Consider the following 22,318-nt stretch of genomic DNA (forward strand, 5'->3'; position numbering starts at 1 on the left):
AAGATCAAGCACGTGGGTTGATAGAAATGTTTATTTCTCCAAACCTTAGTTTCCATATCGCAGAACATGATACCCCTTATGAAGCAATGAAACAACTCAATAAAGTTTTTGGAATTAAAAATGAAATTAAAGCCCATCAACTCGAAAGTGAGTTGCTTATGTTGGACCCCAATAATTTTTCTTCCATTGAATATTTTTTGTCCAAGTTCAAGATCCTTAGATTTCTCTTGGAAGGTGTTAAGGTAAAGAACGAAGATGGTAGCCTTATCTATTACATTCTTACTAAGTTGGGACCAACCTACTTTGTGTTTGTTTCCACCTTCCATTCTACTAGAAAAGCCTTTATTTCTCAAGAACAAGACTACAAGTCCCCCTCTTTTGATGCCTTTTGTGATTCTTTAATAAGAGAATAAGAAAAACTCTTACATCTTGGTCTTCTTAATCTTGGAAACTCTTCTAAGAAAGCCTTAACCACCCAACAACAACCAAGTTCAAAGAATACTAAGAAGTAGCATCCTAAAAAGAATGGTTCTAAACCAACTAAGGGTCCTAAACACTTTCAGTCTCAAAATGAAAAATCAATTCAACAAAATGATAAGGCAAATAAAAACAAAGGGAAGAAGACTGATAGACATTGCAACTTTTGTAATCGAGATGGCCACTTAGAATCCAAATTTTTTAAGAAGATGGAAGCCTTGGAAGTAACAATGAAGAAGCATAACATCCATTTGGAGCACTCTTCAACTTCAACTTCATCTTCAAGAATAACGCTTTTTGCATGTGGTTGTCAAGCATCTCGGTCTGGTTATGCACTAAATGTATCTTCTTCTTCTCATTCTCATGAGTGACTCATTGATTCTGGAGCTTCTTATCACATGGAAAAAAACAAATCTATGTTTTCTTCTTTAAACGATTGTAACACCAAAAACATATAAGTTGGTGATGATAGATCTTTTAGTGTTGTAGGGATTGGAACTATTCATCTAGACAATGGTCAATTTAATGATGTGTTATGTGTTCCAACCTTATCCTGCAACCTTCTATTTGTATATCAGATAATTCATTCAGGTGAAGGTAAAATTGTTGAATTTTCACCTCATGATATTGTAATTAAGGACCTAAGAGATCCTAGACAGATTTTAGCTACTGGAATTGCTGATGATTCTACAAGGTTGTATAAGTTTAACAACTTTGGGTCATCAACTCTTCCCTTGATATTTGTTGCTCATAATGATGAAGTGAGAAAACTTTGGCATGAGCGATTTGGTCACTTAAACTATCGCTCCCTTCAAAATCTATGTAAATAAAATATGGTGGCAGGTCTTCTTATGTTATCTTGCAGAGATGGTGTTTGTTCCGAATGTGTACTTAGAAAACATAATCGGGATAGTTTTGAAAAACTTGCCTGTTGGCATGCCTCAAATCCTTTACAGCTTGTGCATAGTGATTTATGTGGTCCACTTCCATTTGTTTCATTCTCTGCCTACAAGTATTTCTTAACTTTCATTGATGATTTCTCCAAACGCACTTGGGTATACTTCTTAAAACTCAAGAGTGAAGTATTTAACATGTTCTTGGATTTTAAGGCCTTTGTTGAGAAACAATCTGGACATCAAATTCTTAAGCTAAGATCTGATAATGGCAAATAATATGTTAACAGAAAATTCATCAACTTTTGCACTGAGCATGGAATTCAAATGCAACATATTGTTCCATATACTCCACAACAAAATGGTGTAGTTGAAAGGAAGAATCGCACCTTGAAGGAAATGACTAATTGTATGCTTCAATCTAAAGGACTTAGTCTTAATTTTTGGGCAGAAGCAATTAACTGTGCAAATTACATGGTAAATCACACTCCTACTAAGGTTTTAAAGAATATCACTCTAGAAGAAACATGGAGTTCAATTAAACAAGATGTAAGTCACTTTTGTGTTTTTTTGAAGTGAAACATGTGCCCATATTCCAGATGAGAAACATAAAGCCTTAGAACCTAAGAGTGAAAAATGTATTTTTGTTGGATATTCTAAAGATGTCAAAGGATATAGACTTCTTCCACCTAAATCCAAAAATGTTATCATTAGAAGAGATGTAAAGTTTGCTGAAAATATATCGGCCTACGATCCTAGTTCAGCGGATGTGCCACCTCTCTCTGTCGCTTCAACTTCTGAAAATATTTCTTCTACTCGAGATGCAGCGGGTGCTCTTGCAGGTGATCCTATAGATCATCGTCGCACATGTTCTCAGTTTGATAGAGCCTCTTCTTTACTAGCTCAAGCTTCAGCGAATTATGATCCTGACACCTTTGCAGAAGCTTCAGGCCATCCAAATTGGGACGTAGCTATGAATGAAGAATATCGTTCATTATTGGAAAATGATACATGGGATCTTGTTCCTCTTCCAAAGGGACGAAAATGTGTTAGATGCAAGTGGCTTTACAGAACCAAGTTTGGACCAGATGGAAAATTTGATAAACATAAAGCTCGTCTTGTTGCTAAAGGTTTTTCATAAATTGAAGACTTTGACTATACTGAAACATTCTCCCCTGTTGCCAAAATGAACTCTATCCACTTTGTTCTTTCCCTTGCTGCCTCTTTCAAATGGGAAGTTCATCAGCTGGATGTTAAATCTGCCTTCTTGCATGGGGACTTGCATGAAAAAATCTATATGGAACAACCTCCTCGCTTTATACAAATAGACTCCAGCTTTGTATGTCGGCTTAAGAAATTCCTTTATGGTCTCAAGCAAGCCCCTCAGGCTTGGTATGCCAAAATGGATAGCCTTCTTTTAGATACTGGTTTTTCTAGGTGTCATTCTGACAATACTGCTACACCAAGAAAATGGGTTAGTCTTTTATAATTCTTTTTCTTTATGTTGATGATCCTGTCCTTACTGGTAGTGATCTAAACCTTATAAACCATGTAAAGTCCAACCTTAAAAAACAGTTTGAAATGACAGACTTAGGACACTTGCATTATTTTCTTGGTCTTCAAGTCTTGCAATCCAAGGAAGGTATTTCCCTTTCCCAATCTAATTATGCTTGTGATCTTCTACGCCACTTTCACATGGAAGACTGTAAGCCAACCCCTTCTCCCTTTCAGTCTGGAGCCAAACTTTCAATCACTTGTACTTCCCATTAAGTTGATGCTACCTTATACCGTCAACTTGTAGGAAAAATTTTGTATCTAACCCATAGCCATCCTGACCTTTCCTTTGTTGTTGGCCTTATTTCTTGGTTTATGTAAAACCCACATGAAAGTCATTAGAAAGCAGCTAAAAGAATACTTTGTTATGTTCGAGGTACAATTCAGTTTGGGATTCATTACATTGTAGAAGCATCTCCTTTATTGGTTGGTTTCACTGATTTTGATTGGGCTGGTGACCAGGATGATCGGAAGTCTACTGCAAGTTATGTCTTCACTCTTGGTTCTTGACCTATTACATGTGCTTGCAAGAAACAAAGAGTCATTTCTCTTTCTTCAGTAGAAGCAGAGTATCGTGGCACCATAGAAGCTAGTAAGGAAGTCCTTTGGCTTCGTCAGATCCTGTCAGAGTTTGGCTTTCAGTAGAAAAATCCGACCACACTTTGGTGTGATAATCAAAATTCCATTCAACTATGCAAAGATCCAGTCCAACATCAGCGCAAAAAACACATTGAACTACGCATGCATTTCATTAGAAATCTCATTCATGACCATGTTATTGAAGTGCAATATTATTCAATTGATGATCAAGTTGCAGACATCTTTACAAAGGCTCTCACAGAGACAAAGTTTACTAAACTTTGATTTATGGTTGGAGTTCAGGAAGTTGTCACTAAGGGGGGATAGGCTCTAATGCTTCCTTCCTTCTCCTATTGTGTCATATTTGTACATCCTTCAATCCTATCCCAAGTTGTTCTTAAGAGGAGATGTTAGGATATTCCGACACATAGGAAATAGTTAAGTATAACTTGGTCTAGTGTAGAGTTAGGTAAAATGTGTTTCTTTACTATGTAAATTTGTAACTTACAATCCGAAAGTCACGATATGTTCTAGACATGAAGTGATCTGACGGTTCATTCTCTCCTCAGTATTAGCGATACTTGATTCGTGGCTTTAAACCCAATTGGTCCATGATCTCTATTTAAAGAGCATGGAGGGTCATTTGTAAGGTGACCGTTCATAAGAGAAGTTTATGTAAATTTTATTTCTTTCACATTAATAAATTGCCTGAAGCGATCGTGTTGGCTCAGCCCATGGACTATTTCCCTCTTTGAGGGTTTTAACCACGTCAAGAATACTAATGTATTGATCTGTGATCTGTTTGTGAGCGGTGTCCTTTGGTGTTCTATCTCAAGAACTTATCCTGTAAATTCCTACATTAGTTACTCATCTGTCAAACATCTAAACACATAATCTATTAAAAAAAAAAAAAAAAACCATCAAATATTTTAAGGTGAAAATTTTTTCTCAAATTTTTTATTGTAAAAAAAAGTTTAAGCTTTTTTTATTATCCCTTTTAACATTTAATAGATTTAAGATTAAAATGGAATTTATACTAATAATTGTTCCATTAATTAATTTTATAATTAGGAAATAATATTAAAATTTTGACCCTAGCAGGAACTTCGAGAAACGGGGAAGATATCTAGAGATTGGAGAGAGATTTATGGAGAAGTTGTGCGGTTGCTTTCTCTTTTGGGGGAGTTGTACATATTCAGTGAACCAGAGGTGATGATGTTGAAAAAGAGATTGGGTTGTTGTGGACTTTTTTTCCCACAACTTGTTGCCAATGAAACACATCTCTTATTTTTTTAATTTATCAATTTGATTGATTAAATATTGAACCAGAGGTGATGATGTATGATGTTGAAAAAGAGATTGGGTTGTTGTGCCCTCTTTTTTTCCACAACTTGTTGCTAATGAAACACATCTCTTATTTTTTTAATTTATCAGTTTGACCAATTAAACAGATAAAAAATATATTTCCTGCATGAAAACACTGTTGACAAAAATCTAGTTGTGCCATTCTATAACACGCATAACATTAGCAACAGGCTGTGAAAAAAAACCAAAACACCCCATCGTTTTTCTCACCATCCTACTTCAAGACCTATTTATTCACTAAAAGCGTACAACTGCCCAGAAGAGAAAGAAACCACACCACTTCTCCATAAATCTCCCCACAATCTCCCCACAAATATCTTTTTTTTTTTTTTTTTTTAAGAGAGAAAATCATCATGGATTATATTAAGAGAATATAAAGTTCTGAATACATAACATGACCGTCCCATCCTGGAACAAAATCAGATAGGTCAAAAACAATAGATTATATAGATACTTCCACAAAAAATATGACTATCCAGATAGCTTACAGATATACCTTCTTTAGAAGCATTTTATAACACCATCCAAAAAGCATAGAGATAGTTCAAAAGAGAAAAACATCCACAAAAAACCGAGAAAAACGATAATGGCCATATAAACAGAAACCATAGGCCGGAGATTTAACCAGCAGGATCAAGGAATGCCGATATGTGAACCAGGATAGAGGCAAGGGGCACCCTGGAATCTTGAAAGATATGAGCATTCCTCCATTTCCACAAAAACCAGCATGTGAGGATGAATAATGATCGCCAAGCTGGTCGCTGTTCGCTCCACCATTTGAAGCCTTCCTGTACAGATGAGAAAAACCGGTGAGGAAAACCATGAGACAATGACAGTTCATACCAGATTTGTGAAGTTGAGGCACACTGAAAGAACATGTGAGCATTTGATTCAGCCGCAAAACGACACATTGGACATCTGCCTGGACCCTGCCATCCCTTCCTTTGAAGGACCTCCCATGTGAGGTTCCTGTTAGAAAAGAGCAACCATGAAAATAATATCATTTTGAGCGGACAAGACGCTTTCCAGAATTTGGGAGGAAAGATGGGAACGGAGAGCGGCGGAAGGCCAGATGAAAATGCTGCATATAAGTCCTTGACACGAATAGGCTGTGTAGAATTCTGCAGAGACCACACCAGCACATCCTTTGAGCCCGATTGCTTGATACCTTTGCCTGCAAGATTATTGACAACCGACAACCAAATGGGACGAAGAGAAAGAGGCAATGATAAGTCATCCCCGTCCTTCCATACTGGAGAAGATGAGGACCAAGATTTAATCAGCTTGTTCCACGTAAAATAGCCTTTTGAGTGGAAATAGGAGATCAATCCGGGGGGAAGCAGTGATTCCAGACCATTCACTGTTGAGTCAATGCCGATATAGATGCTCGAGCCTGAAAAAAATCTCCACCTTAAATTTCCCATGAAGAAAAACTGAATCTTCCTGAAACTTTGCCAGATGGCTGATCCTCTTTTAATGCCCAGAGATTTTCTTCTGTACCAGAAAACCATGCTCCTGCCTTTTAGATATTTTTGATTGATGATATTGCTCCACTTACCCTCACCATAGATGCCTCTATGAAGAGATTTGCAAAGAAGGGCTTTGCCAAAAGATCTCATGTGCATAAGGCCCCATCCGCCCACCTTCTTCGGCCTTGAGATGGAATCCATCTTTACTAAATGGAACTTGGACTGATAAGATCTTCCACCCCATAAAAAATTGGCAGCTAATGAAACCATTTTGCTTATAATGGAAGCAGGAAGAAGATATAGGTGGGCCCAATAAACCGCCAGTTGAGATAGAACTGCCTGAACCAGGATAAATCTGCCCGCCAGAGATAGGAATCTCATCTCCCAGCTTGATATTTTTTTATAGAAGCGATCAATCAGCCATTGCCAGTCCTGTTTGCGGTTTCCTTTTGCTTTCAGAATGAAACCCAAATATTTAAAGCCCTCCTTAATCGATGCCTGGTTGATGCCGAACAGCGCTGCAATCCATTGAACTAACTCCAGATTGGACTCATTGTGATACAACATAGATTTGTCCCTGTTTATGACCATGCCAGATGCAGACTGGAACTTTTGAAAGATCTCATTTAGGCAGAGCCAAGTTGATTTGCATAGCATGGCAAAGATAAGAATATCATCAACAAAAAGATTATGAGATAGGAATATATCCTTGCATATCTTAATCGGCCTGCATCTTCGTTCAGCCACTGCATTATTGATCTGAGTGCTGAGAGAGTTCATCACAAGAATAAAGAGGAGAGGGGAGAGAGGGTAACCTTGGCGAAGTCGCCTCTCCGCTTGGAAAAAGGATGAAGGGATACCATTTATAATAACTGAATATTTAACATTTTCGACACACGCCATTATCCAGTTAATACCCTGAGACCTCAAACCGATTTTGGCCAGTAGGATTCTAAGGAATCCCCAATCTACACAATCATACGCTTTTTTCAAATCTATCTTTAGAATGGCCACATCAATGTTATTTGATAATATTGAAAATAAGCATTCCTGAGTCATAGCAACCGCGTCCAGTATGTTCCTATCTTTTAAAAACGCATGCTGGTCCCTTGTGATAAAAGAGTTTAGAACAGGCTTCATCCTTTCCGCTATAATTTTGGAGATGATTTTAAATAGAATATTGCATAGGGCAATAGGCCTGTAGTCCAATAATGATTCTGATTGGTCCTTTTTGGGAATAAGAGCTAAGAATGTGGCAGTTAAAGCACTGTTTATATTCCCAGATATGCGAGAGGCCTCCACCATCCGCAGCATGTCCTCCTTGAACATATCATAGAAATGAGAAAAGAACTCAATCGGCCAGCCATCTGGCCCAGGACTTTTGTCCTTTTTGAATGTCTTGATAACATCATGGAGTTCCTCTTCCGTAATAGGCTTAAAAAACTCAGCGTTTGCATCCTCGTCAAACATAACAGGCACTAAATCCACAGCCCACAGGATGTCATTTATTTCACTCCGCTGCCTCTTATATTGATTCTGGAAGAATCTTGTGGCTTCAGCCGATATGTCATGCTGAGAGAAAAAGAAACCCCCATTACCGTCTTCAATCTTCCAGATAGAGTTTTTCCTCCTTCTTGCATTTGCGAAATTATGAAAAAACTTTGAATTTCGATCACCCTCCCTGAGCCAGGTCGCTCTGCTTTTAAGCCTCCAGGATGCTTCTTCCTTTTGCAGCAGCGCTTGTTTCTTTTTTTCCAAAATTCTGATGAGATTCTTTTGGTCAAAAGACAAGCAATCATAATTTACTGAGTTTGTGAGGATACCTATCTCCTTTTTGATGTCGATCAGCTCCTGTTTATCCTTCTTCCTCCGCTTAATTTGCCAATCCTTAGCAACATCCCTTAGAGATTGAATCTTTTCCCGAAAAGTAGACAAGAGAGCCATTTCAGATTGTTGAAGATCCTTCCACTTTTTTGTTATGACATCATTAAAGGATTTGTCTTCTAAAAAGATTCTGTTAAATTTAAAGGAGTAACCCATCCTGCAATCCATATCCTTCCATTCAAGAAAGATAGGTCTGTGGTCCGAGGTAAAATCATTCCCGGTACTAGCAACAGGCATCCCCCATTTTGCAATAATGCTGGCATTTATAATAAAACGATCAATTCTTTTTGCAATGAAGGCCGGACCTGACCTGTTGTTGTCCCAAGTTGGAATCATTTTTTCAGAATGACATCAACAAGATTCCTATTCAAAAATTCCTGTCGGAGTCTATCAGCCAGTGGGTCTTTCTTCCTGCAATTGCCCCAACATTCATCAGAATTTAAAGTCACGTTTAGATCACCTGCTATCATTAACGACTCAATATCTAGGATTTCTGAGGCAAACAAATTATCCCAGAAGGAGGATCTGTTCCTATAGGGCGCATAAATATTCAAGATGTTGAGGATCAAAGGCCGGCCTCTGATTGAAGCCGAGATAAGAATCCCAGCGCAACATTTAAAAGCTTTTGCTTTTATCCATGCTGGGTCCCACAGAACTGCCAAACCGCCAGACATACCATCAGCTTCAGTGGCAACCATATGCCAAGTCGGAAACATTCTTCTGAAGAAAGCCAAAGAAACAATGCTTGAGTGCATTGTTTCCTGAATGAAGATAATATGAGGATGAGCTGGAACAAAGATCTCTTTTAGCGCCAAAAATTTTGGGAGGGCGCCCAATCCCCTGATATTCAATGATATTAAGAATGTCATTTTGAAGACTGGCCAGCCATACATGCTCTAAGAGGCTGAGAATCAGTTGATTCCAGGATTGGAACATCTACAAGGGACAGGTTTGTGACACCAAGATCAGAAACAATTGTTCTACCTCTGAAGTGGCGACTGCCGCCTCTATGCTTTTTCCTGACGGTAATATTTTTTGCGGAATTGGGACTGATAGAAGGGAAAGAGGGTTTATGAATGGTTAATGGTTCAAGAACCGATGGGTTCCTCTGAAGGAAAAGATCAATGTCACTATCGGATTTATTCACAGGGGATTCAGTCGGGGAGTTGAAAGGTGTCGGTGATGGCATAAGCTCCTTTCCTTTTGACAAACCAGTTGATGGATTGGCAGAAGAGGGCGACGAAGAGGCAATCAGAATGGGGTGAGACCCCACTACAAAATCCCCTTGATTCATGGCAGGAGGAGAGGGCACCGCATTCTCATCATGAGGCTCGGGGATAAGAGGGCATTCAAATTCCGCCGTGAATGGAGCTTCTGACTGATCTTGAGGATTGAGCTGAGAGCAGCGAAGATCCACGGCTTGAAAGGATAACTGATTATCATGATTGCTTGCATCTTCAGAAAGAGAATCAGAACCGGAGATTCTGCCCCTATAAAGAGAATGCCTCTTTGGCCTGCGATTAAAACGATGACTGCAGTTTTTGATGAGGTGTCCAGTTCGATGACAGAGAGAGCATCGAAAGGGGATGCCCCAAAAATCAAGTCTTTGACATATTTTGACACCCTCCCAGGTTATCTCGATATGATCCGGATAACCACCTTTATAAGGTTTTTCAATCAAAATCCACGCGATCCTTTTATCCTTCTCACCTCTGACCCAGGGATCCACATAAATAAATTTGCCAACTGAATTGCCAATCTCAGTAAGGGTTTCTATCGACCATAATTCTAGAGGTAAGTTAGGAAGTTTTACCCAAATCATGCAATTAGATGGCGTATTCTTAAGAGGGTCAAAACCCATGAACCACCGAGATAAAGACAAGAAACTTCTACCATACACCCATGGTCTGTTAAGGACGATTTCCAGGTCAGATGCTTTCAGAAAGTGGAAGGAGAACCAGTCTTTCATTAGACGAGATATGACTGGAGTGTATCCAATCAGTGGAGACCATTTATTTGCTAGCCATTTCCTCATTTCTTCCTCAGTCATCTCCGGAAAATGCCACTTCCCAATCAGTGCAAGCTTTTGCAGGCTGTCAATACGTTCGGACAGTGTAGCACTGACCACAGATACAACCTTTGGCGGAGGGATCGTTTTGACCGGGATTCTAGATTTGTTAAAATGCTGGGCATGGGCATGAGATTTGCCTTTTCTAGAGATGTCCAACCCAATTTTCTGTTGAGCCAAATCCGGTACCGGCTGGGCAGGAATGGATTGGTCCCGAATGTCGGGGAGTAGCATTTCTTCCACCGTGGCATGCCAGCTGATGCCTTGATTGGAAATTTCACGTGCAGATTCAGCCTCGATAGCAGCTCTAAATAGGGCTTGCGTGGCAGGAGAGTCACTATCATCCGACATCTTTGAACAAAGAGAAGGCTCAGAAGGTGCTGGAAAGAAAGTACAGCACGGAGACTAGAGCAAATCCAGCCAAAAGGGATCCTTCTGCAAGAAAAACCTGGATGGAATAACCACTGAAAAGGAAAGCGATGGGAGAAAGTACAATTGGAAGTCTTTCCCGCTAGATCCTATCAGTAAACGAAGGACAAAGCTAGATATGGAATTAAAAGAACTGCTGGAAAAGGATTCCGGATTCTCGAAAAGGAAGCTTCAAGGACAAGGAAAAATAAATTCAAAGCTCCAGTTCAACTGCTCGCATGCTGTGAGAAGACAGGAGGGGATGGAAACCAACCGTCAAAATGTCAACTGCAGAAGGGGGAGAAAATCGGAGCAGAGGTTGATGGGAATTTTATTCTGAGGATGACTCAGAACGATCAGAAGACTTAATGATAGCCCAAGGGATCGCCGGAAAAGAGTTTTGAAAAAAACTCCGTCAAAAGGAATCCTGCCGAGAAACCTAAGAGACCAGGGATGATTCGAACCAGAGGGACCGTAAAAACTGAAATACCAGGAGCTACTGGATAAAGAAACTATTCTGCTGGCTGATTATGACAATCAATACAGCAACAATAGATTTGAATAATACACCACCACCTCCCAATTCGAAAACAGATGTCTGAGCATGGGCTATAGATGAAGATAGACGCCTTAATCTTATTAATGAAAGATTTCAACATATTTTGCCAAAGACAAGCAATATGCAGAAATCCACATTTAAATCATCCTTTAAAATAAAACTATCCTCACAAAGTCTAACAACAAAATATGGAAAATTTCCTGAGAAAAACTTTCCAAGCTCATTAACAATCATGATATTCTACTGTATGTTGTAAACGACATAATAAGGAAGAAAGATAACTAACCAGAAAAAGGAGTCCGCAAGCATGTCTGAACCAAAGAGCCTTGTCGAAAAACTGAAAACAGGAGCGTCTGAGCATGAAAAACACGAGATGGGGAGCAAAAAGCAGAAAGTTTGATCAATGGCTCCTCCTACAACCTTACCTCCGGCCAGGAAGGCCAGAGGGGAAACCGTTTACTGCCCACAGGAGTCGATAATTATAGAGAGGAACGTAGGTAGAGTGGTAAGGCGAAAGACAACCAGGTGTCACCCTGCATGCATGGGGGACTAAAAAACTGTTCCAATGAAGATGAACCGAGAAAAACGTGTCCAGTTGATGGTTTAGGTGGCCATGCATAGAGAGATAAGTTGACGCCTGTGAGATATGAGAGGCGAAACGCCTGATTTGAGATAACTCGAGGCTTACGCTGGTTGGCTGAGACTCATGTTGAAAGGCTGAGGCTCAAGCTGGTTGGCTGGGGCTCATGCTGGATGACTGAGGCTCATGCCGGTTGGCTGAGAAAGAACAGCTGCTCACTGTACAAGGCCCTCCCGTCCCAACGCGCTCCGGAGCTCCTCCACCACAATCCTTCCTTTAGACATGTAGATATTCCTGCCAACAACCCATCTCCACATATCTTCGTGACTTCTCCAAGTTCCTGCTGTGGGGTCGAAAGGTATGTTTCAAGATTTGTTGCTTTAGATTTCAAAATTGTTCAGCCAAAAAAGATCGTAATAAAACCTGTAATGGGGTCGAAAGGTATGTTTCAAGATTTGTTGCTTTAGATTTCAAAATTTGTTCAGCTAAAAAAGATTGTAATAAAACCTGCAATGGGTTACTGCCCTTTTCGAGTTATAAGAACTAATAATGGCAATGTTATACAAAATGACCAAAATGCGTAAGTAATTAATCCTATTAAAAAGGTTAATTAATTATTAATTTGAAATACTTAATCCTATTAAAAGGGTACTTATTAAAGGTGGTCGCTACTATCTTTATCGAGTAGGAATTTAGCTAAAAATAAATATTTTTTTGGATTTCAGTATATTTAACTTAGTTTTTAGTTCGCTACTATCTTTATCGAGTAGGAACTTAGCTAAAAATAAATATTTTTTTGGATTTCAATATATTTAACTTAGTTTTTAAGTTTTATATTTTTTCTCATACTCTTAAAACAATACAAAATTGTTCAGAACAAAATCTATATTTAAATAAAAATAAAAATAAATTTTTATTAAAAGTTTATATAAACTCTTTTATCTAAAATGTTATTTTACATTATCGTGTTAATAATGTATTGGTTAACTTTATTGACCTTTTATTAGGTGGAAAGATCTACCACATTCTATTTTACCCAAAAAATACATTCAAAATATTTAATAATTACGTCAACTATCCAAAATATTTTAAAAATTTATGAAAATAAATCTTAGTGTCTATTTATAGGGTTTCTAGTATTTTTATTTAACAAGTCTAGATCTATTTGAACTCCAAATCTACCAAGTCCCAGAGGATCAAATCTCTTTGGAAATAAATTTGATAGAGATTTGACCCTCTGAGGGCTTGGTAGATCCGGAGTTAAGATAGATTTACACTAATTCAATTTCCTCCTTTAAATAGGCTCATTTCCACATGGATACCATGGGTCACAATACCAAGTCAAGTTTACTATATTATTTTAAAGTTATTTTTATTTTAATGTAAAGTTATTTTTATTTTGTTTTGACCGAGTAAAAAAACTATGACCAAGTCAAGTTTACTTTATTATTTTAAAGTTCGTTTTATTTAATGTAGAGTTATTTTTATTTTGTTTTAACCTAGTAAAAATGTTTACAAGGTTCCAACATTTTTACTATACTAGGTTGGAGAGCACCTCATGGGTCAATACCAAGTCAAGTTTACTTTATTATTTTAAAGTTATTTTTATTTTAATGTAAGTTTAATTTATTATTTTAAAGTTATTTTTATTTAATGTAGAGTTATTTTTATTTTGTTTTAACCTAGTAAAAATGTTTACAGGGTTCCAACATCTCTACTATACTAGGTTGGAGAGCACCTCTTTGAGCGATTATCAATAATTAATAGGTGGATGGTAGTGATTTAAGCTACACAAATCAAAGGTTGAGATTTATCTCCAAAATAGTTATGTTTTTTTTGCTCTTTTAATTAAATTGAATGTTTGAAAAAATGTAATATGAACAAGTCATATGAAATGCATTATGACTTTTTTTTGCATGTGATATTGATAAGCCATTGTATAGGCCCATGCTATTGTAACAAATCTTATTTAGTGCGTCCATAGATGCATTTTACAACGCAGTATGAGGGAAATGTGTGATTCCGTCAACATGTAGTTGACAAGTGTCCTTAAAATAATAATAAAATATTCTCTAAATAGAAAAGCAGTGTCGACTATAATAAAAAAATAAAAATGAATATGCATGTTTAGTTAGTTTTAATTAAAAGTATTATAAAACATCAATAATCTTATCATCACTATGATCATTTAATATGTTGTTGATATTACAACCCAATATGGTAAGAATATTTTACTCGCTCTCAATCATAAATAAAATATCTCAATGCCCACATGGCATAATACTAGCAATTGCACCAGATGTTGCAAAGCAAATGCCTTAAGGCATAAGTAAGCAAGAATCATGACATAAAATATCATTGAAGATAAAAATTAGTAAACAAAATGCCATTCAAAGTTAGAAGATAAAGAGAAATCACTTACGACACATTCTATAATGATGTGACGCAGCCCACATGAGCCCACACTTTCCACCTGGTCTTGGCTTTACACCTGGTTTTGGGCTTTATGACGTGGCGGATTTTGTTTGTTGTCACCGGCGGTTGTATGTGGTGTGAGTAATAGATATTTTGCATTGGTAATGGGAACGTTTTAATGCAACATTCAATGCCCAGCTACAAGCCTCGGGCTTGGTTCCCTCCGTTCACTCTTTGCCAAAATGCCTTTGTTGTCTGGTCATTCGCGACTCTTTTATGCTATTGTGCGCTCCGATGAGGGTTTGATAGCTACTCTGTATGGCTTCGCTTCAGGCACATATGGCAGTCTCTGTTTTTCTTTCGGTTATGGTTGCAAATGAATGCTAGCCTTCTCAGCTTGGCGGTGTGGTTGTCTACAGACCCCTTCTGTGGCACGAATCTGCCAGGGCTCTGGAGGTGCGATTGTTCGAGTTCTTTCCAGGAAGTAAGTTCCTCGGCCTTGTTCAGTCGTTTAGTTTCCGGAATTTGGTCTCTCGTCCGGTGTTTTCCCCTTGCTGTTGTTCTCACTTCTTCTGGTCTCTGCTCGATTTGTAAACCGGTTTAATTGTTCGTGCTTTTGAACACAGGTAACAGGGTAAAAGACTTCTGCAACTGCGAACAGGTAAATGCTCCTCTCCCTGATTTAATTCCACCTTCGTCTGGCATTGAATCTGACCAGGAATGCTCCTTCTGTCTCAGGCTCTGTCAATTTGTCAGCGGCTCTGTTCCACAACTCCTTGGTCTGGCTTGCTCAGGTACGTTAGGGCTTCCACTCGCCTTCCATTCAGTTTCGTATTTCAGGCTTTGCTGTAGTAGTAGATTAACAGAACTTTGTTTGGCTTATGCAGGTCTGTGCTTCGACCTGGGCACGCGGTTCCTTACGATTCGGCCTTCAAATGCAACGACCCTTTGCCGGTAGGCTCTGGTTCTTGGGACCCGTCAATTTACAGTTAGGGGTTTTGTTTTGGTCCTTGTAGGGTTTGTCATTTGCTGTCTGATAGTCATATTCAGTTCGAATCGTTGTCAAGGATGAGACTTGAACCTGGCTTCGACTTCTGTTTTTGGTTAGCTGTTCTGTTTGGTTAAAAGAAATGGACCCTGTTATGAAACCCTAACCTAGGGTTTGTCCTCTCTGGACGCTGACACTCGTCTTTTTGTTTATAAGCGACTGTAATATAAGTATGGTTTGAACAATAATGTTATGGATACAGTTCTGCGAATCTTTGTTTACTTGTGAGAATTGGAAGGTTTATCAGAAGTTACCTGTGTTGTATTTTGTTACCTCCGACACTCTGTTCCGCTATAATTTCATTAGAAATCCCACTGTGCTTGGTTGTTCTCGTTACGCTCTCCAATTGCGTGTTCTCGTTCTGTTGTGTTATGCAAATTCGTTCTTGAATTGCTGTTTGATGGGAATATTTAGAAATACGACCCACAGTGGTCGATCTTGGTCTACTGGAACTGTTCTTAATCATACAATAGATAAAAATATAACATTACAGTGATAGGCAATGATACAGATGGAATATTTTTGAAATAAGATCTGTCTTTTCTTTTTATTTCTCTATTATGGAATTGCTGAACCTTTTTCTTATCTTACATTGCTGCTTTTATTCATTTTGGTTACAGTTAATTGAAACTGCAATTGTTCATCAGTTGAACAGAAATGATATGGTTGTGTAACTACAGTTCGGTTGTCATTACAAGATCTACATTTAGACAATTTTGTCTTTTATTTTCTAATGTTGACAGATCAATTCCTAAACTACTGTTTATTACTGTTGAACCATAACAACCCTAACCGACATTTAACTTTGACCACATAGCAACTAAAAATAAACTAAAATCCTATCTCATGACTTCATAAACTAATTAAAAAAACAATCCAGATACTCAAACAATCTTCCAACCTGGCAGAGACTTCACCCGGTCATGGTGAGCTAGATGCTCCTGCATCAGGCTCCCGGGGCAAAAAGAAATCATGGCTCCGGTCCATGAGCTTCTCGACTGAAGTACCTGTCTGTTCAATTTGCCTGGCATCAAGCCACGAACTGTCCTCAATAGGACGGTTCTTCCACTTGACCAGGTACTGCACATACTCCTTCCGCCGAGTTCGTTTAACCACCTGAGTGTCGAGAATTCTTTCGATCTCGGGAGGTTGAACGTAAGGCATCTGTCTCTTCCAAGCTTCTCCGTCTTCCTGGGTACTCCATGTAGGTCGCGTGGTTCCATCTTCTTCCTTCTCCTCTGGGTCAGCCGTGTAAGGAAACAAGTCTGCTACGTTAAAGATAGGTGAAATGCCTATTCCAGGTGGCAACTGTATCTCGTAGGCATTCGCTAAAAACTTCCGAAGGACTTTGCAAGGTCCTATCTTTTTATACTTCAATTTATTGTATGTACCTTTAGGGAAGCGTTCTTTGCGCAAATGCGCGAGGACTTCGTCCCCCACGTCAAACTGTACTTCCCTTCTCTTCAAATCTGCTTGCTGTTTGTACTTTAAGCTGTTGTCCTATAATTTAAATTTTACCTGTTCATGCAAATCTCTGATCGCGTTAGCAAAATCTTCTCCGTCTGCACTTCGCCTTTCCTGCAGTCCAAGGTCCCGCAGTTCATGCACTCCACAAGGATGCATGCCGTACAGGATCTGAAATGGACTGAAACCTATGCTGCGGTTAGGCGAGTCGTTGTAAGCGAACTCTGCCTGTGCAAGTGCTCAATCCCACATCCAGAATTCTCTCCGACCAAGCTTCGTAACAGGTTTCCCAGACTCCTGTTTACAACCTCTGTTTGCCCGTCGGTTTGCGGGTGATATGCAGAACTGTAGCTTAGCTGTGTGTCCATTTTTTCCATAAGGTACGCCAAAAGTGTCCCGTGAACTTCACATCCCTGTCCGAAAGGATAGATTTAGGCAATCCATGTAACCTGACAATCTCATTGAAAAACAAGTGGGCCACGTGGGTGGCATCACTGGTTTTTCTACAAGGAATAAAATGCGCCATTTTTTAGAATCTGTCCACTACTACCATTACCGAGTCGTATCCTCGCTGTGTCTTAGGTAGACCTAAGACGAAGTCCAAGCTGACTGAGTCCCATGGTCTGCCTGGAACAGGTAACGATGTATACAGTCCTGTATTTTGACTGTGACCCTTTGCTAACTGGCACACTTTGCATCTGGCCACAAATCGTTGTACATCTCTCCGCATCTTTGGCCAAAAGTAAAAATGACTAAGCTGCTCGAGGGTCTTGTCCATGTCGAAATGTCCGGCCAAACCTCCACTATGCTTCTCTCGAATAATATTCTCCCTCATCGAGCAGTCAGGTATGCACAACTGTCCTCCCTTAAACAACAACTTCTCCTGTAGATTGTAGTCCAACCAAGGACTGTTATCTCTCACTAAAGGGTTCTGACATGCCTCATAGGCTTCCTTAAAATCTGTATCTGTCTGGTATAAGTCCTGTAAGTGCTCAAAACCCAGCACCTGCACAGTGCTTTCCTGCAGAAGTAGAGCTTTCCTACTCAGCGCATCCGCCACCTTATTTGCTTGCTGGCTAATATGCTTCAATACAAAATTGAAACTCTGCAAATACTCCACCCATTTGGCGTGTTTGTGGTTTATCTTGTGCTGCTGCATTACATATTGTAGTGCAGAATTATCTGGAAATAACACAAATTCATTTCCCAATAGATAATGCCTTCAGTGTTTTAATGCTTTTATAACAGCATAGAACTCCTTATCATACGATGAGTATTTCTGTCGACTCTCATTCAGCTTCTCGCTGAAAAACACTACAGGCTTATCCTCCTGACTAAGTACAGCTCCAATTGTTGTCCCGCTGGCATCACAGTGAACCTGAAATAACTTCTTGAAATCTGGTAATCTCAGGATCGACCTCTCAGTAATATTTCTCTTTAACAACTGGAAACTTCTCTCCGCCGCCTCTATCCATCGAAAAGGTTGGCTGGCCTTTTTGATGGTGTCTAGCATAGGTGCACAAATCTCACTGAAATTCTTTATGAATTTTCTGTAAAAACTCGCTAATCTGTGAAAGCTACGTACCTCAAATAAATTTTTCAGAGATGGCCAATTCACTATCACTGCCACCTTCTCCGGATCCATCTTCAGTTCATTCTATGCTATTACAAACCCCAAATAAATCAATTCCTTCTGCAGAAAAGTACATTTCTTCAAATTTATTAGCAGTTTATTCTACTGTAATTTCTCCAGCACCTTACGCACATGTTGAAGGTGTTCTTCCCTTGTCTTGCTGAAAATAAGTATGTCATCCAAATATACTATCACAAACTTCCCAATGTACTCCTTCAACATCTCATTCATTAACCTCATGAATGTACTGGGCACATTGCTCAGCCCAAATGGCATGACCAGCCATTCGTACAGCCCCTCATTCGTCTTAAAGGTTGTCTTCCATTCGTCCCCCTCTCGTATCCGAATTTGATGGTACCCGCTCTTCAAGTCTATCTTAGAGAAATAAGCTGCCCCGCTTAAACAATCCATCATATCATCCATCCGTGGTAGTGGAAACCTGTACCGGATGGTGATTTTATTGATGGCCCTTGAGTCGGTGCACATCCGCCATTCTCCTCCCTTCTTGGGAGCGAGGACCGTTGGAACAGCATAAGGGCTTAATCTTTCCCTTATCAATCCCTTATCCAACGTCTCTTGCACCTGTTTCCTGATTTCTTCATTGTCCTTGGGTTCATTCGGTATGCCGCCTTGTTCAGCAAACTGGCTCCGGGTATGAAGTCAATGTGATGACTTATGCTCCTTTTGGGGGGTAACTTGTTTGGCAAGTCATCCACAACTATGTCTGTAAACTCCTGCAACATTTGTTGGATCTCCATAGGTAAATCTGATACCTCTGTATGCAACAATACTGTCCTTGCTTTCTTTACAACCGCATAACCTATCTCACTGTCCTCAACCTGTTTTAAAAACTGTTTTTCGCTAACCAACAACGTTCTTGGTTCACTAGTCTCTGTTGTCCCTTCTTCCTTGATGGGCACAAGCATATGCTTGATTCCATCCTTCACAAATTTATAACAGTTCGTCAATCCATCGTGTACCACTTTCCTATCGTACTGCCAAGGCCTGCCCAGCAGTATGTGACATACATCCATCGGCATGATGTCACAAACAACTTTGTCCTTATATCTGCCTATCTGAAACTCGACCTCGCTCTGTTCATCCACCAGCAACTGATGGCCTTTTTGCAGCCATGAAACTCTGTAAGGGTTGGGATGCTTCGAGCGTTTCAACTCCAATTTTTCCACCATCTCTGTGGACACTAAATTATCAGTACTACCACTGTCAATAATTAACTTACAACACTTACCTCGCGACTTACAAATTGTCCTAAACAAAGCCTTCCACTGCGTCTGTTCGGTGACCTCCTTGACTGGTTTTAACAACACCTTGTGCAACACCAGAGCTTCTCCTATCTTTGGAGCATTCTTTGCTTCTTGGGGAGGTGCTGCTGCTTCCTCTGGTTGCGCCACATATGCACCCCACTGTCAAGCTTGATCTGCTTCTGGACATTCAAATGATTGGTGCCCCCATTTATGACACCTATAACACTGGTAACCAGCCCCTCTACCTCGGCCATTTCCCCTGCCTCACTAGGATGACCTACAACCTCTTGTGCTATCACCTCTGTTTGCTGATCCGGAAGCTTTAGAACTACTGCCTTCCTCATTGCTGTTAGCAGTCCGGCCTCTGTCATAGGACTGGCCTTTCCCTCTGCTGGCTCCTCGTCCTCTCCGGGCATTCTGCCTTCTGGTAATTTTTTCTTCAGCCTTCATCGCACTTTGATACGCTTCCTGAGTGTTGTTCGGGGACAAAATACTGATTTCATCCAAAATATCTAACCTTAGCCCATTAACATACCTAGCTATTCTTTCTGTTGTATCCTCTGTATATCCGGCTCGCAAATTCACTCGATAGAACTCCTTTGTGTACTCCCTTACCGTCAATCCTTTCTGTCTCAGATTCTGCACCTGCCTGTGCAATGCAATCTGATAGTCTCTCGGCAGAAATCTGCCCTTTAACTTGGCCACCATTCTTGACCAGGTTTTAATCGACGCCTTGTTCAATCTTTTCCTCTCGTTCTGGACACTATCCCACCATAGGGCTGCGTGTCCCTTCAATTTTGTCGCAACGAACTTAACTCTGCGGTCTTCGCTGACTTCCTCGCACTCAAAGTACTTATCCATCTCACTGATCCAATCCAATAAAACTTCGATAGACAGGCTGTCGTCATACGTCGGGAGTTCTGGCTTGGGTTTACTGCTTGCTACTAAAACAGATCTCAACAATCTCACTTCTGCAGACTCACCTTCTGGTCCATCTGCTGCTACTTCAACTTCCTCTTCACTGTCATCGCCTATTTCTGGATCTCTTCGTCTACCTGCCTCTACTACCTCCAAACGGGCAGCAAGAATTCTAATTTCCTCTCTCAACCCTTCCTCAGCCAATCTTCGAGCACCTCTGCCACGACCTTGCCTTCCTCTCTCCATTCTTCCTACTAACATAAACAACTGCTCTGATACCACTCTGATGTGACCCAACCCACACGAGCCCACACTTTACACCTGGTTTCGGGCTTTATGACGTGGCAGATTTTGTTTGTTGTCACCGGCGGTTGTATGTGGTGTGGGTAATAGATATTTTGTGTTGGTAATGGGAATGTTTTAATGCAACATTCAATGCCCAACTACAAGCCTCGGGCCTGGTTCCCTCCGTTCACTCTTTGCCAAAATGCCTTTGTTGTCTGGTCATTCGCGACTCTTCTATGCTACTGTGCGGTCCGGTGAGGGTTTGATAGCTACTCTGTATGGCTTCGCCTCAGGCGCATATGGCAGTCTCTGTTTTTCTTTCGGTTATGGTTGCAAATGAATGCTAGCCTTCTCAGCTTGGCGGTGTGGTTGTCTACGGACCCCTTCTATGGCACGAATCTGCCAGGGCTCTGGAGGTGCGATTGTTCGAGTTCTTTCCAGGAAGTAAGTTCCTCGGCCTTGTTCAGTCGTTTAGTTTCCGGAATTTGGTCTCTCGTCCAGTGTTTTCCCCTTGCTGTTGTTCTCACTGCTTCTGGTCTCTGCTCGATTTGTAAAACGGTTTAATTGTTTGTGATTTTGAACACAGGTAACAGGGTAAAAGACTTTTTCAACTACGAACAGGTAAATGCTCCTCTCCTTGATTTAATTCCACCTTCGTCTGGCGTTGAATCTGACCAGGAATGCTCCTTCTGTCTCTGTCAATTTGTCAGTGGCTCTGTTCCACAACTCCTTGGTCCGGCTTGCTCAGGTACGTTAGGGCTTCCACTCGCCTTCCATTCAGTTTCATAATTCAGGCTTTGCTGTAGTAGTAGATTAACAGAACTTTGTTTGGCTGATGCAGGTCTGTGCTTCGACCTTCAAATGCAACGACCCTTTGCCGGTAGGCTCTGGTTCTTGGGACCCGTCAATTTACAGTTAGGGTTTTTTTTTGTCCTTGTAGGGTTTGTCATTTGCTGTCTGATAGTCACATTCAGTTCGAACCGTTGTCAAGGATGAGACTCGAACCTGGCTTCGACTTCTGTTTTTGGTTAGCTGTTCTGTTTGGTTAAAATAAACGGACCCTGTTATGAAACCCTCACCTAGGGTTTGTCCTCTCTGGACACTGATACTCGTCTTTTTGTTTATAAGCAACTGTAATATAAGTACGGTTTGAACAATAATGTTATGGATACAGTTCTGTGAATATTTGTTTACTTGTGAGAATTGGAAGGTTTATCAGAAGTTACCTGTGTTGTATTTTGTTACCTCCGACACTCTGTTCCGCTATACTTTCATTAGAAATCCCACTGTGCTTGGTTTTTCTTGTTACGCTCTCCAATTGCGTGTTCTCGTTCTGCTGTGTTATGCGAATTCATTCGTGAATTGCTGTTTGATGGGAATATTTAGAAATACGACCCGCAATGGTCGATCTTGGTCTGCTGGAACTGTTCTTAATCATACAATAGATAAAAATA

This window comes from Pinus tabuliformis, chromosome 8, assembly GCF_031772625.1.
Source record: "Pinus tabuliformis cultivar Carrire ecotype Pingquan chromosome 8, CPIR1, whole genome shotgun sequence".
NCBI lineage: Eukaryota > Viridiplantae > Streptophyta > Pinopsida > Pinales > Pinaceae > Pinus > Pinus tabuliformis.